The sequence below is a fragment of the Kogia breviceps genome, chromosome 11 (assembly GCF_026419965.1).
Source record: "Kogia breviceps isolate mKogBre1 chromosome 11, mKogBre1 haplotype 1, whole genome shotgun sequence".
NCBI classification, from domain to species: domain Eukaryota; kingdom Metazoa; phylum Chordata; class Mammalia; order Artiodactyla; family Physeteridae; genus Kogia; species Kogia breviceps.
In genome coordinates this window covers 2,979,825-2,996,557 of record NC_081320.1, presented here as the reverse complement: position 1 = coordinate 2,996,557, position 16,733 = coordinate 2,979,825, and the positions used below count along the sequence as shown (strand labels likewise).

The window sequence follows — 16,733 nt, the reverse complement described above, 5'->3', positions numbered from 1 at the left end:
CTGTCCCCAACTTTGTCCCCAGGCCCTAGCACTGTCCCTGTCCCAGGAAACAGTGTGGCCTCAAAGCAGCTTTACCTGGTGTAAAATAACATAAAAGCCCAGTCAGATGCTTTGCATCGCAGGCTGCAGTGGCAGCCCTTGAACTGAAGACGACGAAAAGCTCGCATTTCTCCTCCTGCGCAAACTCCAGTTCTTCCCGTTGCACGGAAGCCCTGCCTTCTCCCTGCCAGGCAGTGAGGCACACACCGGCTCTGGAAGGATGGCCTGTGTTTACTTCCAGCCAGGGGAACGTCTTACCTGTTCACAGGGTCCTGCTTGCCAAGGAGGCAAGGCTTCCCCGTCATCTGAGGGCGAGATGGCCGTGAGCTCGGCGTCCTGCAGGGTCCAGGTGTGACTCTCAGAGGCTCCCTGGCGCTGCTCTGGCCGAGTCAGCACGGGCACCCATGGCAGCCCGAGCTCAGCTCCTGCCGCCTCACGAATTGCCGACCGTGCTGCAGGATGGAGTGTCTTCACTGTTTTTTTCTTTATCGGATCACTTTCAAATTAGAGAAGTACCATATACTAGTTGTAACAACTGAAACAACATTTCCAGCTGCCAGCCCCTGTGCCTCTGACCTTGTCTGTTTCCGGTGGCCTTCTCTCAGCAACATATCTCTAGGTCAAGGCCCCTTTCCCTTTCTCACAGGTGCCTCTCCCCATACGTCATCAGGCAGAGCTGCCCAAGCCTCCAATGGGTACCACTGACTCAGCGTCCAGACGGCCATTCCTTCTCAGCCTCACCCTACAGGTCAGAAACGTGGTCAACACATCTGTGTATTGCTGTGTCGGTTTCAAACATATTCAAATAGGTTATTTCAACTAATTCTTTTTTTTTTTTTTTTTTTTTTTTTTTTTTTTTTTTTTTTGCGGTACGTGGGCCTCTCACCGCCGTGGCCTCTCCCACCGGGGAGCACAGGCTCCGGACGCGCAGGCTCAGCGGCCACGGCACACGGGCTTAGTTGCTCCGCGGCATGTGGGATCTTCCCAGACCGGGGCACAAACCCGCGTCCCCTGCATCGGCAGGCGGACTCTCAACCACTGCGCCACCAGGGAAGCCCTATTTCAACTAATTCTTACAATAGTCCATGAAGTAGAGAGGGGTATGTATATTGGGCCCCCAAATATGTGGGTTTTCAAAAACATTAACAGGCAGTTTGAAAATAAGATGTTAAAATGGCCACATGAAAAAATACTCAGTTTCACTACGGGAGTTGGGATTGGCATGTACACACTGCTATATTTAAAATAGATAACCAACAAGGACCTACTGTAAAAAAAAAAAAAAAAAAAAAAAAAATTAGAGACTTCCCCGGTGGCACAGTGGTTAAGAATCCGCCTGCCAACGCAGGGCACACAGGTTTGATCACTGGTCCGGGAAGATCCCCCATGCTGCAGAGCAACTAAGCCCGTGCACCACAACTACTGAGCCAGTGCACCACAACTACTGAAGCCCGCATGCTCTAGGGCCCGCAGGCTGCAACTACTGAAGCCCACGCACCTAGAGCCTGTGCTCCACAGCAAGAGAAGCCACCATGATGAGAAGCCCGCGCACTGCAACGAAGAGTAGCCCCCACTCCCTGCAACTAGAGAAAGCTGACGTGTAGCAACGAAGACCCAATGCAGCCAAAAAGTAAAAATTAAAAAACTGTTAATTCATTTTTAAAATATAAAAGAGTGCAATAGAGTAAAAAAACAAAAAATAAATTTTAAAAAAAGAAATGCAGGGCTTCCCTGGTAGCGCAGTGGTTGAGAGTCCGCCTGCCGATGCAGGGGACACGGGTTCGTGCCCCAGTCCGGGAAGATCCCACGTGCCGCGGAGCGGCTGGGCCCGTGAGCCGTGGCTGCTGAGCCTGTGCATCCGGAGCCTGTGCTCCGCAATGGGAGAGTCCACAACAGTGAGAGGCCCATGTACCGCAAAAAAAAATTAATTAATTAATTAATTAATTAAAAAATAAATGCAAAGTAGAAGAACTTGGATATACTTTTTGCCTATGGATTAGCAAATATAAGAAATGACAACACACCGTTCAACAAAGGAGTGTGGCCAGACACTACCTGATCGCAGGCAGGAGTACGTATTGGTGGCACTGCTCTAACCGATAACTTGCCAACACGTAGTGAATTAGAAAACCGTGGAACCATGCGATTCCTCTTGTAGGAATTTATCCCAAGGAAATAAAGCTATGTAGAAAGTTTAAGCTATAGGGATGTTTTAATATGCGACTAAGTCGAAGTCAAGTCATAGAATAAAATGCTCTGAAAAAATTAAAATAATAACACAGAAGAGTATATACTATCATGCAAAGATTCTGGATATAAGTTTAAAAAATTACACAATAATACACATTGTCTGAGTCCCATGTATATAATAGATATGCATATAGATATAAATATAACACACCCCAAAATGTCAAGAAAGGCTGTCTCCAAGTGACGGCATTACCGGTGATCTTTATTTTCTTAAGTTCTGCTCATCTCTATTTTCTGAACTATTTTTAATAAACACATAGAATTTTGTAAAGAGAAAAGCAAGAAAATGATAAAATTAACAACACTGCCTTTTTCTAAATGGAACCAGTTCTACATTTGATTCTTTCATCCACTCACTCATTCACTTGACAAATATTTACTGAACTCCTGCTAGTGGTCAAAATTATTTTAAAAAGAAATTTTTCAAAAGAGAGGTGGAGAATGTATTCTTGGTAAATAGGAGGAAGCCAGCGAGGGTGCTGGTTTCAACCAGGAATGTCACCAGGCGGAGCTGGAGGTCGCTAGGCATTATATCCTTCCCTAAACCCAAGAAACGACCTCAGAGGACACCAATGCATCCAGTCATGCCTGGCTGAGGTTTAGCTTCAGAACTGAACCTGGACCTGAAAAAGTGGATTCTGGGAGTGCAAAATGGAGAGAATGCATGAGTGTGAGAATCCTCCATGCCCTGAAAGCTCTTCACTCCTGGGTCTGCTGCCAGCTTGAGACAAGTCGGTGGCGTGGCCTGACCACAGGAAAAGTGGTCCCAGGGGGGTGCATGAGGACAGACACTAATTGGCAGACCCCAAATGATGCATCTTTGGAATAAGTGATCAATGAAAATGCAGCCAAATTCCCCTACATCATCCCGCTGACTCTGCCTCTTGAATAGGCATCCCAACTCTCACTGTTTCTAGAAAACACTCCCCTTTCCTTGCAGGACAGAGTCCCCCACACACACATCAAAGCCAGCTTTCCCAGCACGGAAGCCACCCCAGGAAGCGTAGCACTGGCCCAGTCTGTAGGACGTCTTTGCAAGCCTCCTAGGGGAGCATTTAGTCACCCCACGGGATCACTGCCATATTCCAGGTTAACTCAAGGCATCTGCTTTGAGTTGTCTTTTCCCACAAATCGTGAAGAATTTGTGTTGATTCTTCCCCAGAAGGCCACTTGTGACCACTGTTCCTCTGGAGGCGTGGCCAGGGTCCGGAGGGGGACCATGGAGAAGTGAACCAGCCCTCCTGGGGACCGAACTCATGACCTCATTAGCACCTCATTAGCACGGGGCTCTAATCAACAGAGCCACCAGGCACATACCTCATTTAAGGCACTGAGGCAGTAATTTGCTAAATGTTAATTCTTAGATTAACTACAGATGCACAGAGTTCCTAGGGGGGAAAAAAATGAGAGAGATTTGTTCATTCTTGCAAGGAAATTTGGGTCATCAGTAGATGATACCTTTGGTTCCTTTTAAAATATACTTTCAGCATCGAGAGATGACACTCATCAAGATCCATGGCGCCATATTTTTTTTAAGCAACATCCTGACCAGGAGACTTTCAAGGAAAAAGCTAATGGTGTCACTTCCCCACGAGCAGAACTGCACAATGATTCTGTATCAATTCCTCCAAAGTTCATGTTTCAAACTCAGGCACAAAACTTACGTGGCAACAGGAAGGAAAGGTGTCCCTACCTGAGGCAGAGGTGGTTCTCCCAGTGTGGGAAAGGCTGGACCCCAGATCTCTCCCCGCTCCCAAGAACCCTAATTCCTGTGGCCAGAAGCCCCTCCTGCAGCCCTGTGTCTCAGTCACTCGGCAGCCAGCAACACCCCCCCCTCCACCCCTTACCTTATCCGTAGCTGGCCCCTGAGGGACCAGCTTTACAAATAGCAAATATGGTTTGGAACAAAGTTTCGACACCGACTCGGCATCCTGTGTCACATTACACTTCTATGAATATTCCACCACCGTACAACTCTGAAGAAAAGTTTCCGCTTTCCGGCCATTTCAACTTCAGTTGCTCGCACCCTGACAGCGATCTTTGAAACTGATACGGCCCTGAAAGAAGCCAGAATGACTTTTTTTAAATATTAATAATCGTGGGCGAGTTTCCCAGTCTTTGTAATCTTGTGAAAGAGCCCCTGGGGGAAAGCCCACTGGGACTTGAGTTGAACGCGTGCCCACGTGAGCTCTTCCATGGAAAAGGCTGCTTGAAGATGCACGGACGTTGTACAGGAGAATTTCTATGAAGGGTGAGAGGACGGGAAGCCAGCCTCGCTTTTTGCACTTATCACCTTTTGCCCCAGGAGCCTGAAGACCATCTTTACGCAGGTCTCTGCCCACTGCAAAAGGGAAACCCCACAGCATCCCAGCCTCCAGTGGAGAAAACCAACCTGGCCTCCCCGCAGCAGCCCAGCTCCGCCACCTGCCAGCCCTGAGGGGTGGCGCTGGGCGGGAAAGTTAGTATCTTCCTTGAGTTGTCAGTTTCCTCACCTGTAAAGTGATGAGAATTATAGTTACTGCAAAATAGTAAGTGTCCCCACGTGAAAATGGACACAAAATTCTTTAGTCGATTGGAACATAGTAACTTAAAATATTGTAGTTACTCTCTGCCTCCTGACCCTCTCAGTGCTTACACCTTCGTTCCAGATATCCTTTCCTTTATAAATCTAAAATAAAAACTAAGTTGCGCTACAACTATAGTTGTACATCCATGAAAAAGATACTGATGATCAAACTGGCCACAGCCAAGTTTAACTAGCATGCTCTGATTCAAACAGCAAAGAGGTAGCAGCCTGAAATGAAAATAGCTAGTCCTGATTTCTAAACAATGCCTTGAAAAATATTTCCTTATGAAATATGTTATAAAATGGCATAAGGGGGCTTCCCTGGTGGCGCTAGTGGTTGAGAGTCCGCCTGCCGATGCAGGGGACGCGGGTTCGTGCCCCGGTCCGGGAAGATACCACATGCCACGGAGCGGCTGGGCCCGTGAGCCATGGCCGCTGCGCCTGCGCGTCCGGAGCCTGTGCTCCGCAACGGGAGAGGCCACAACAGTGAGAGGCCCGCGTACCCAAAAAAAAAAAAAAAAAAAAAAATGGCATAAGGAGCTTTCCAAACTGGCATGATCAAAATACATGATCTTAAAATCATAATTCTCTACACCATACCAAAGTTTCAGCCACCCTAAAGATTCTCAGGAATTTCGATTCCGAACACATTTTTTAAAAATCCACCAATCCAAATAAAATCAGACTAGGTATATTTTTATGAAAATACAATCGTAAACAACCCAATTTTATATTCGAGGAAGACTCTTATAAGCATTTAGTAAGTAACAACTTAAAACTTCTACTCAAGTTCAAGTTGACAGTTAGGGACCAAATAAATAGACACTCAGTTGCTGAATAGTATCTGTCTTACAGTTGTGGGCTCGATTTGCTACTTTAATCTCCAGCAGGGAATACTAGTTCAATAAAATAAATATTTTTAATTTCCTCTATGCATTTCCTCAAACCATGCCAATTCACTTGTCTATGGCTCACTTAAAAGATTTGTTAAGTAGCCCCCCACTTACATAAAAGAGGACGTTTGATTTTCTTATGAAAATGAAGGAATGAACACGAGTGCTCATTGTTTTAATGTACTGAGCCCTTAATCACTTCCAGTTCTGATTCATCAGAAAAAATAGTACTCTTGAGGGATTCTTTTTTTTTTTTTTTTTTTTTTGGTCACTAAATATTGTCTTTCATTTTGAGATATTTATTTCTTGCCAGAAAATGATACTGTGTTTTTTCCTAATGATGAAGGATGAAAGATGGAGAGAATTCCATTGGGTGATTATTGGGCCACAAAGAAGTAAACTGATTCAGAAAACAAATCCCCAAAAGAAAAATAAAACGTATTATGTGAGGTGGAAGCATGGGATTCTTGGCACATGTTCAATTGGAGCCAGGATTGGTAATTTAATAACATCTTTGTTTTGTTAATATTTGGGGGGTGGGAGGCGGGGGCGGGTAAAGCTCTAGGGCTTTAGCTTTGGGCCAGATCCCTTCTACTCTCCACCATTACCTCAGCCAGCAACGGTGTTTAAAGACACAAATCACAGGCCACGGGCAAGGGTCAAAGATGCCACCTTTCCCACATAAGCCAGAGGCTACGACAGAACGTTGATCTCCTCGGCTTAGGGGACAATGGAGTCACCTCCAAAGAAAACCCACTCTGAACACTTCTCCCAGGGGCCCAGGGCCTCACACCCAAATCAGAGCAGACAGGCAAACTCATGAAGTAAAACCTTCCAACTGCAATGATTCTGCTAAATCATTCTGATTCACTGGGTAATTGTGCCACTTTCCTTTGGACTGGTCCTTCTAGCTTCCCCTGCTGGTTGCTGAGCAGAGTATGGCAGGAAAAATAGCCTCAACTTTGGAAATCCGAGGCACATCTAGGCACTTTACTTATTTATTTATTTTTGGCTGCAGCCCACGTGGCTTGTGGGATCTTAGTTCCTTGACCAGGGATCAAACCCAGGTCCTCGGCCATTGAAGGGTGGAGTCCTAACCACTGGACCTCCAGGGAACTCCCCACACCTGTGCACTTTTTTTTTTTTGCGGTACGCGGGCCTCTCACCGTCGCGGCCTCTCCCGTTGCGAAGCACAGGCTCCGGACGCGCAGGCTCAGCGGCCACGGCTCACGGGCCCAGCCGCTCGGCGGCATGTGGGATCTTCCCGGACCGGGGCACGAACCCGCGTCCCCTGCGTCGACAGGCGGATTCCCAACCACTGCGCCACCAGGGAACTCCCCACACCTGTGCACTTTAAAAGGCCATACCTGAGTGATGTCTGTGATAAAGGACTTAAAGTCAGTGCTGCAGTAATACAGCCCTTTCCTGGGACCTGGAGGCCATGGAGCATGTCATTTTCTAGCTCTGGTTCTCTTTCAAGTTTCAAGGAAGAGAGTACCACAGGAAGAAAATGAAAAGAAAAAAAAATGCAAATTGAAGAGGGTAACAGATAGGCTTAATCCAAACTCAGTCCTGAAGACAGTTCTGAGTTGTCACTTTCTTCCACGACCTTTTAATTCCTAGATTAGGCAATATGGAGAAAAAAAACAAAATTACTAAAAATCTTACCAATGTTATGGCTCCCATGATGGTGTGAAGAGAAACATTATATGGGTCACACAAATGTGTGTTTATAATGAGAGATGGTGGTACTAGTGATGGCGGTGAGGATGGTGGTGGTGATTAGTCAAATCCCAGAAAATGAATTAAACACTCGAACTCACATATCAGAGACTTGAAAGGTCTCTACCTATCTTCTCTGAGTCTTAGCTTCCTCACCCATCAATTGTTGATTAATCTGATCACAAAGATGTTCTTTGATAAAGACTTGAAAGGCACTTTCAAAAGAAAGAAACGAAGTGGAGTTTAAGCAACTGATTAAGAGGTGTATTTCTCTCTGTGGGTGACTTTTTATTCTTCACTATTATCTTCATTCTAATCATGGTTACTGAAAGCATTCCAAAGTATCCTAAGAGTCCAAGGACGCAGAAGAGTCAATGCATGGAGACTGTTGTGGAGACACGTGACACCTTTTTAGCAAGGCTTGAAAATGCACACCGGCAGTGCTAATTACAATACATACAGAGAAATCCCTTCCCTGTGTAGATTCGTGTAATCGAGGATGAGGTCGTCAGAGGCGGTTTATTTATATTTCTCTTCCCGTCCTTCTAGGCTCAGAGTAGGATTGAATGGCCCCAACTACTTTGAAGTCAGGCATGGTCACATGCCTTTTTTGACCAATGAGATGTGAGGAGTGCTGGCTTTTCTGGGCAGAAGCTGTAGAAGCCAGGGCAAGCTTCACCAGGTCCCCTTCCCCCTGCTGTGGCACGTGGGGGACCAAGAACAGAGAAGGGCCCCAGCACCCTGAGTCCCTAAATGTCTACAGCTGGCGGATACCTCCTCCAGCCCACAGTGGACAAGAAATGGAAACAGGAAACAAACTTGCAATACACACACACACGTACATACATACATACATATATATATATAACTGAATCGCTTTGCTATACACCTAAAACTAACACATTTTACTATATTTCAATTTAAAAAATTCTCTTAATTAAAAAAAAAAGAAACAGACTTGTTGCTGTAAAGCCACTGAGATTTTGATGGTTTTTTTTCTACCACAGCATAACCTTCTCTATCTGAACAGATACAACTGGCAAAGAGGCAAAGGAAGAGAATTTAAAGTCACTGGTGGTCACATGGGAAAGAAGGAAACTACATCTTTCTGAGACTAAACCAAATCCTCGAGGCTCTGTTATCAAATCACTAAATCTGAGGCATTTAATCGTCCCCTAGCAAAGGTCTATTCTAGCAAAAACTGCCCAGGAAAAAGGTATAACATGACCTGCAAGCAGTTGGAAGTCACCGTAATCCACACGGACCGCAAGGTAATTTGGAGTCTCTTTAGCTGAGCTCTGTTTCCAACAATAAAGCACCTTCACACCACTGTCCACCAGACAGACCCAGATTGCATCTCATCTGCAGAACTGTTCATTTAAAGACTGCACTGCTCAGGCTATAAGCCTTCTTAAGGAACTCTACTTTTAAGAAAACTAAGTCTCACAAAATTAGTACATTTCCACATTCAAAGTGAGGTGGCACATGTGAAAAGCCATCTGTGCCCACCCTCCCCTCCACCCCACAAACTTCCCCACCACCCAGAGCTGCAGCTCTGCATGAAAAAATCTAACACATGCAAAGCATAGAGGCTCTTTGAAAATCTGGCCCAGTGTGTGCCTTCTATGTGAGTTGCCGTCTTACAGAGCCTTGCCAACAACAGCAAAGAGGAAAGAAAAGGAAAGGTTTTCTTTTCTCTGAACTTGGGAATGAAACATAAAACTCCTCTTTTCTATGAGGCTGAATGGCTCCAATTTTCTACACTCAGGACGACCTCTTTGTCCCCATTACCTTCATAATATCCACATGGCTTTTTAGTGGGCATTTCTTTCCTCCCCAGTGAATCATATGGCAGCAGTGGCCCCAAGAGGGCCACTGTTGAGGGGCCTGGAGTCCTCAGCAGCCCTCGGGATCATTGTAAGGGTGAAGTGAAATGGACGATACGAATATACTTTGAAACATCAGAAGTGCTACATTCACAGCATTATTTCTCCCATCCCGTCTAGCGTGTCTGCTGCGTCTAACTTACAGGCTTGAAGCTTTCTGCAACCTCTAAGTACAGAGGGAATTAGCTTACACTGGAAATGCTCCGAGTACACAACTCACACAAAAACCCTATGAGTTGGGTGTTATTATCTCCAAGAATGCAGAGAGGCACAGAGAATTCAGTGTTTACCCAAGGTGACACCCACAGTGGCAAGGGGAGAGCCCCGGACAGAACCCTGCCTGTCTGTCTGTTGACTCAACATGTACACGGTGCGATGTCCCACCTGGGGTGTCTTCCTGGGACCAGCCAAGTCTGTTCCGAAAGGGTGGGTGTGGATGCACCGTCTATTTAGCGGACGGGAGGCTGCCCTAAACTGCCCATGTGAAGTGGGCTTGGCAGAAATCTCCACGATGGAACCAAAGCCCACCAGACAACCAAGGACTCAACAAGGCAAGTGAGGAAGAAAGAGAGGATCTGTGCACATACGAAAGAGAAGAGGACGGAGCAACTGTGGAAAAGAAATTAGGGAGCAAGTCCACCTACAAAACTAAATGAAAACTACAAAAGCTCGTTGTCTGTCAACACAGATTGGCTTGACGTTTCTAGTAGCTTGGGAAATATCTATGAGAAGAAGACAACATACCATATCCATAAAAGCAAAGAGAACAGGAAAAGATAAGGATGCAGGGATAAAGGGCAGTCAACAGATGCCTATGGGACATTGAGAGGGAAACTTGACGGTGGGGCAGAGAAGAAATCCAGCAATATCACTGGGAAAGAAGGGAACCACGGAGCAAAGCAAAGAACAGCAAATGCGGGCGTGGGAGATTGATTTTCAATATTAAAAAGAGGGTAAGGACAAAAGGGAAGAAAATCCAAGGAGCAAAATGAAAAAAAAAAATAAGAAAAATAAACCTAAAACTGAGGGGTTTGAAATGGCCAAAATCATTTCTGCATAAAACTATATACACACTGTCTCCTTAGAAAACAAGTTGAAACAGACGTCAGAGGCGCTAGAAACATCATCAAGGGCCAAATCATCTGACTCAGGTTAAGGATGCCGATAAAACCATTAGCTACGTAAAAAAGCATAACCGAAAGAAGAGAAAGGACAGCCTTTTAATATTCAAAACACATGCAGGTTTCTAAAAAAGATTCTGGGTGTAAACCTCCAGGTTTTTAAAAGCTAGTCTTTTTCTCCACTTACTTTCCTACTTTATGGACCCAAAAATGGACACGCTCATCTCAAATAATTGACAAAAATGTTTGCGGTCTCTTTTTTCACTTCTTTGCAAATGGCATCACAAGACGGTCATCATTTGGGGAGGCACGTCCATACTCCTTTATAGCATTCTTTGATTTTGATCTACTTGAACCATCCAATTTATTTTTTTTAACTTAGCTCTACTGAATTTGTTTACTGAGTTAACTGGTTCACCAACTTAACTGGAATTTATAGCTGAATTATCACTCATTTCAGTCCACACAGGCCAGCTGTTCAAGGATATAGACACATGATGTGCTTTCCTCAATGGCAGTGCTTCCTCGCTGCAGATCAGTGGCAAAATGGTTTTTCTTAAATTCTGGATCTAGAACACGAACCTTCAGCCTTGCATAGTGAATGTTCATCCATAAATTCCCAAATTTGAAGGGATAATTTAATAGCCCAGGCCACTTTATCTAGAGAATTTAGTAGGCCATGCCTTTTCTTATGAAGAATCACACCTTTAAAAGGCACACTTCCTCGGGGCTTCCCTGGTGGTGCAGTGGTTGAGAATCCGCCTGCCGATGCAGGGGATACGGGTTCGTGCCCCGGTCCAGGAAGATCCCACATGCCGCGGAGTGGCTGGACCCGTGAGCCATGGCCGCTGAGCCTGCGCGTCCGGAGCCTGTGCTCCGCAATGGGAGAGGCCACAACAGTGAGAGGCCCGCATACCACAAAAAAAAAAAAAAAAAAAAGGCACACTTCCTGATCTCTTTTAATCATCTTTTCCATCAGAAAAAACTTCCTGGTTGATAACATGAGGAAAAGCGGAAACTTAAGGCCGGGTATAGTATTCTGAGAACAACTAGCAAGTAAAGGAAATATTTTTATATTTAAAATGATAATGCTTTCCATCCTAGAATGCAAAAATATAGTTTAGGAGACTGTCCCGGTCATTTTTGTAATCTCATGGCGGTGTTCTGTAAATAACTCCTAGAGAAGAATCATAGAGATTTCTGGTCTCAGTGCCTCCACTGAGAAGTGGAGTTGGCTGAACAACTGACTTTTTTTCCCCATCCAGGTGCCTGTTTCATATTTACTTAGCAATACTGCTCTGGAATTCACATACATACATAAATAAGGTTCAAGAGACAGAAGAAAACATTCTCTAGGCAGACCCCAGAAATCCCAGCAGAGGATCTCAGTTCTCACCTGTGCCAACGCATAACCTCCCCAAGGTGGAATTCCATCCCCCGTCTGAATCATGCTATCCAACCCCCAAATTACCACTGTAAACAAATGAGGTTTCCAAATCAAAACAAGGTAGGCACTTAAGTACAGCAGGATCGCCCAGGCCTTAGGGAAGGGACTTGGGAAAGTCTGAATAAGGTGCATCACAGGGACTGTCAGAGATCCTTTTTCGTTTGTTTACTCTCTGTCACCTTCCATGTCACGGATCTCCCGTTGAAAGGACGTGACGATCCTTTCAACCTGTAAGGCAGTTCCTTCTAAGGAGCTGCAGACACACTTTATTTCACTTCTTCTTGGGATTCAAATAGTGTGAACGCCTATGAATAAACAGATACACTGTCGATGGACGGGGTTCTACTTAACCTAAAGCAGCTAATGTCACGGACAGCACGCCGTTCAGTTTCACTGTGGTTGCTTCATCCATACGCTCAGAGGCTTTCCCACGAGAATATTCCAAGGTAGAAAAGCTCAAATGTCATTTAGCAAAGCCCGGCGTGGCTGCTCTTCCCCGTGGCAGAACACGGAACGCCAAGGGACAAAACTTGGTCACTCAGATCTCTTCCAAGGTAGACAAAACGCCATCGAACGCACGGTGGCCGTCTTTTCTTTTCCTTCCTTCCAGAGATGAAAACATGACATCGATACCCAAATTGACTCGGACCTCCCCCCTCCTGGGGTTGCCTGGGATGCAGGCTGAATCAAAGCATCTTTCCATCAAGGTGAACAACGGTTAGGGGCAGAGCCAAAACTCAACCGCTTCAGAAGACATCCAGCACAGAGGATGTGGTTTTGCTTTTGACAATGCTTTGGAACATTACAGTTAGGATCCTTTAGAAAAAAAAATACGTGTTTATTTCCTCATCGAAATTTGGTCTGTGATACTTCAATCCTTAATCACGTCTCCTTTGTTTTTATCATTTCAATTGGTCATGGAAAGTCCTGTCAACCATTAGAAAGACGTTCGTCTTTTTTTTTTTTTTTTTTTTTTGCGGTACGCGGGCCTCTCACTGTCGTGGCCTCTCCCGTTGCGGAGCACAGGCTCCGGACGCGCAGGCTCAGCGGCCACGGCTCACGGGCCCAGCCGCCCCGCGGCACGTGGGATCTTCCCGGACCAGGGCGCGAACCCCCGTCCCCTGCATCGGCAGGCGGACTCTCAACCACTGCGCCACCAGGGGAGCCCAGACGTTCGTCTTTAATAGTAAATTAATCCCGAGGTGCCCAGATTTCCTGGTGTCATTACGATACATCACAGTGTGTGTGATATTTCAGACTTCGTATGAAGTTCATGACCACAGACATCTCGATAGAGGACCCTTTCAAATTGTCTCTTTGCGGAGTTTGAACTCAGAAAAAGTTATCACCTCTTGTTGTATTGAATGAGTTGTTAACAAATCTGCAATACAGAAAAATGTCTGGGGAATGAGAGGAAAGAAAGGTGGGGTGAGTGCCAGCCGCCGAGGTTGGAATCTGGCGTACAGCATATGCATGTGGAGCTAGCCCACACTGTCATAATCCATCTTAAGGGCTCAAAAATAAATAAATAAACCTGGGAGAATCTGTCAAATTAAGAATTTTTGCACAATAGATCATATCAGCTTTGGAGCTCGGGTCTACGTGACACCATAATAACTAACTATAAAGTGAAACTTTTAGAAAGCCTTCTTGATGTTGGAGCTACACCACGTGAAACGTATAGAAATTGAGCGTTACCATAGCCTGAGGCCAGCGGTGCCCATTACCGCAGTATTTTACTTGGTAAAGGTGCGTCTCTCCTAGCTGACCACATCGCCACAACCTGGTGAGGCGCTCCTCCGCCACGGGGACTGCTGCAGATGCCCCGGCCACCCTCACTTGCCTCATTTGCCCAACTCCAAGGAATTCTCTCTGACCTTGGGGTTGAAATATCAAGCTGAACCTCTTGGAATTTATCATCAGCCTGGCATCCGTGCTCAGCAGTAGAGCCTCTGAATTCAAAACAGGACTGTTTCCTGGCTCAGAACTCCAGCTCCAAATTCCTTAGGCTCAACACTGATGGGAAAACAGATCTTCAGCATTCTTCTGATTTAGAAATCATTCAAACTGACAACAGATAAGAAATTGACAAGGAGATGCGAAACCCTTCATTTACATAGCTGTCTCTTTTTTCCTTCTACACAGTAAAGAACAGAGCATCCTTAACCTTGATTTTCTCACTTCTCTCAGTTTAAAGCACAGCCCATAACATTAATTAAAGTGTGTGTGTGTGAGCTGGAGGGTACAAGTTATATTTCATATGCTGTACCACATGGCATTCTAGAAGAGCTGTACAATTTTTAGGTGTGTGCTTTTTTTTCCCAGCTTGCTATGTATGCAGCCCTCTCACCTAGACTTCACGCAGAAACTCCACGGTTACAACCTAAAAAGGAACGCAGCGGATAGAACAGATGCTGAGGGCACTGGTGGCTTAAGCATTTAGGTAGATGGAGGTAAGTTTCTGCCTGGAGAATGCTGGTGCTGCAAAGGGGCATCTAAGATGATCTGGTACAATCCTTTTACTTCACAGGTAAGGCCTGCAGAAAGTGGGTCCAACAACTAGTAAGGGGTAACCCCAAGTATTTCTTATGATTCTAAGTTTTCTACTACACCAGGGCCATATCTCTTTGAGATACCAATATAAGTTAGGTCTTTTCCAAAGGGGGGGGGGAGATGATCTGCATATCTACACACACCAATGTTTACACATAAACTCCGGAGGGTCACAGAGCCTCTGAAGCCTGCCTCTGGATGTTACCGGGCCCATAGTGCCCAGGTTAAGAACTCCTAGACCTGAAGAAGCAAGTTTTCTAAGTAGAAAGTGCTACTTTCAGCCCCTTTCAAAACTTATCTCCTCTAGAAAAGAAACTAGAGTTAATGATGCAATCTATAAAATTCAGGGAGAAAGCAATCCCAACAACTCAAATAGATGAATTAAGCCCTAATCAATATTTCCATATTTCTAACATGTGTAAAGTAAAAAAAAAAAACAAAAAAACTGCCTAAGAGAAATTTAAACCTACATGTATTTTACTACCGATTTCACATATGGACGTGGAATATCGTTTCTCCTAATATGGAGATGGCTCAGCAGTATTTAAATGATTCCTTATTCCAAGTCATGTAAATATGCACCAGATGTATCTTTTGTAAATGTTATGTTTTTCAACTTCTCAGCATTTGCAAGTAGTTGAAAGCTATGTCAAGCATGCTTTAATGGGGCATAAAAGTGTATTGTATTCAAAGAGATGGCACAGCTCTGTAATAGGTGAAAATACAAATGTTGTCAATGGTTACATTTTCATTTTATTGATTTACACTGCATAATAGCATGCCCTGTAATCTCCTTTCCATGCAAGTTCTGTATCAATTGAAATATAACTAGATATTTAAAAATCATGCTTACATTAATGGATTCTCAGGATGACAGAAAATTCAAAACACAGAATTTTATGACTAGAAGGCAACTCAGAGATCAAGCAAATCCCATGCCCTGATTTAATAGACGAGGAACTGAGACCAGAAAGGTGGCATGAGGGAGCCACGCCACTAACCTACTTGTGGCTTTGTGCATGCATTTATACACCCCTGAAGACATGGAACCTTGCCGAGTTCTTTATACTACCTGCCTCTTGACTACCTAAACAAAAAATAGAAGGAACAGCAAAACATATATCACTTATTGATTTCCTGCGACTTACTGAGAAGAAGCAGACGTGATCTATAGTTTGCAAAGTGTCAAATTATCTTATGGGAAGTAAACATAGGAAGTAAAACGCCAATTGCTAGCATGAAAAATTGTCAAAGAATATCATAACACTTTTTCACCAATGTAAAATCCTAACGGACTCGAGATTAGCTTTTTTATTTTTAAAACAGAAGATATCGTAGTGAATTCTTTTCACAACGTCTTCTTGGAGGTTAGCTATTCTATCAAAGATGTTTAGGAAATACATTCAAGTCAGATGTAGTCGATGGTCCATCTTGAAAAGAGTGCCTTTTTAAAATAAAAGTTAACATAGATTGATAGCTTATTGTAAAACTCTTTTTTTATTCTTTTTCTCTTTTTTTGCCGTGGGGAAAGCAAACCCACTCTCACGTCATGACTTTCTAACATCACCAAGCAGAGTAAGCATTGGAGGGTACGTATCAGTATATGCTGACTTCACTTGGCTCATTTTCCCCAAATTAGTTTCCCCTGTCACATATTTTTATAAACTGCTTCAAATTCTTTCTTGGAATGAGGCAGCATATTAATTAACGAATAACTAATTAATAACTTGGTGAAAGTCATTTTCTAAAAGCCAAGTAACCTTTTCACTTTGACCTTTACGGGTAACATTTTGCCCTCTGGGGACCAGCTGCAGCAGCAAAGGCAGATTCCATTTAGAACGAAATCACTGCGGGGCTTTTGTCACCCTTGATGTCGCGGTCACAAGTGGAGCACCGGTGCTTCCCAGGGTCCCACAGCCGACTCCGTCTCCTCCTGGACCCCAAACAAAACCCCACCTTCTCCCTCTCGCCGGGAACCAGGCTCGCACACACTCTGCTGCGGGGCCCAGATTCAAGGCGCTCCCCGGGGAGGCGCAGGGTCCAGCCTCGCTGATCCATCCCGGGCTCGCCTGAAACAGCTCCTTTGTCTCCGAACGATGCCGGATCGGTGAGAAGGTTAACGACAGTGGCTCTGCCTGTGGCTGCAAGGTATCCGCGTGGTCCCTGCGAAGGTGTCGACGGGCTGAGCAGAGAGAGGGCCAGAACCAGACGACGCGGCCCCGCGAGCTCCTCCACCGGCCTGGAAGAGGCGACGTC

General features: G+C 45.0%; 1 long non-coding RNA gene across 14 annotated transcripts in view; it reads right to left on the bottom strand.

The window, feature by feature from the left end:
• The window catches only part of LOC136792111 (uncharacterized), a 73,129-nt gene that overhangs the window by 38,520 nt on the left and 17,876 nt on the right, over positions 1-16,733 (bottom strand). For 9 of the 14 annotated variants that reach the window (XR_010835328.1, XR_010835322.1, XR_010835319.1 and 6 more), the window contains exons 2-4: positions 4,682-4,781; positions 4,137-4,346; positions 298-491 (exon numbers count right to left, since the gene is read on the bottom strand). This is a non-coding gene — a long non-coding RNA (uncharacterized lncRNA). The remainder of the gene's footprint in view (positions 1-297; positions 492-4,136; positions 4,347-4,681; positions 4,782-16,733) is intronic. The other 5 variants (XR_010835327.1, XR_010835329.1, XR_010835323.1 and 2 more) reach the window with 1 other exon arrangement.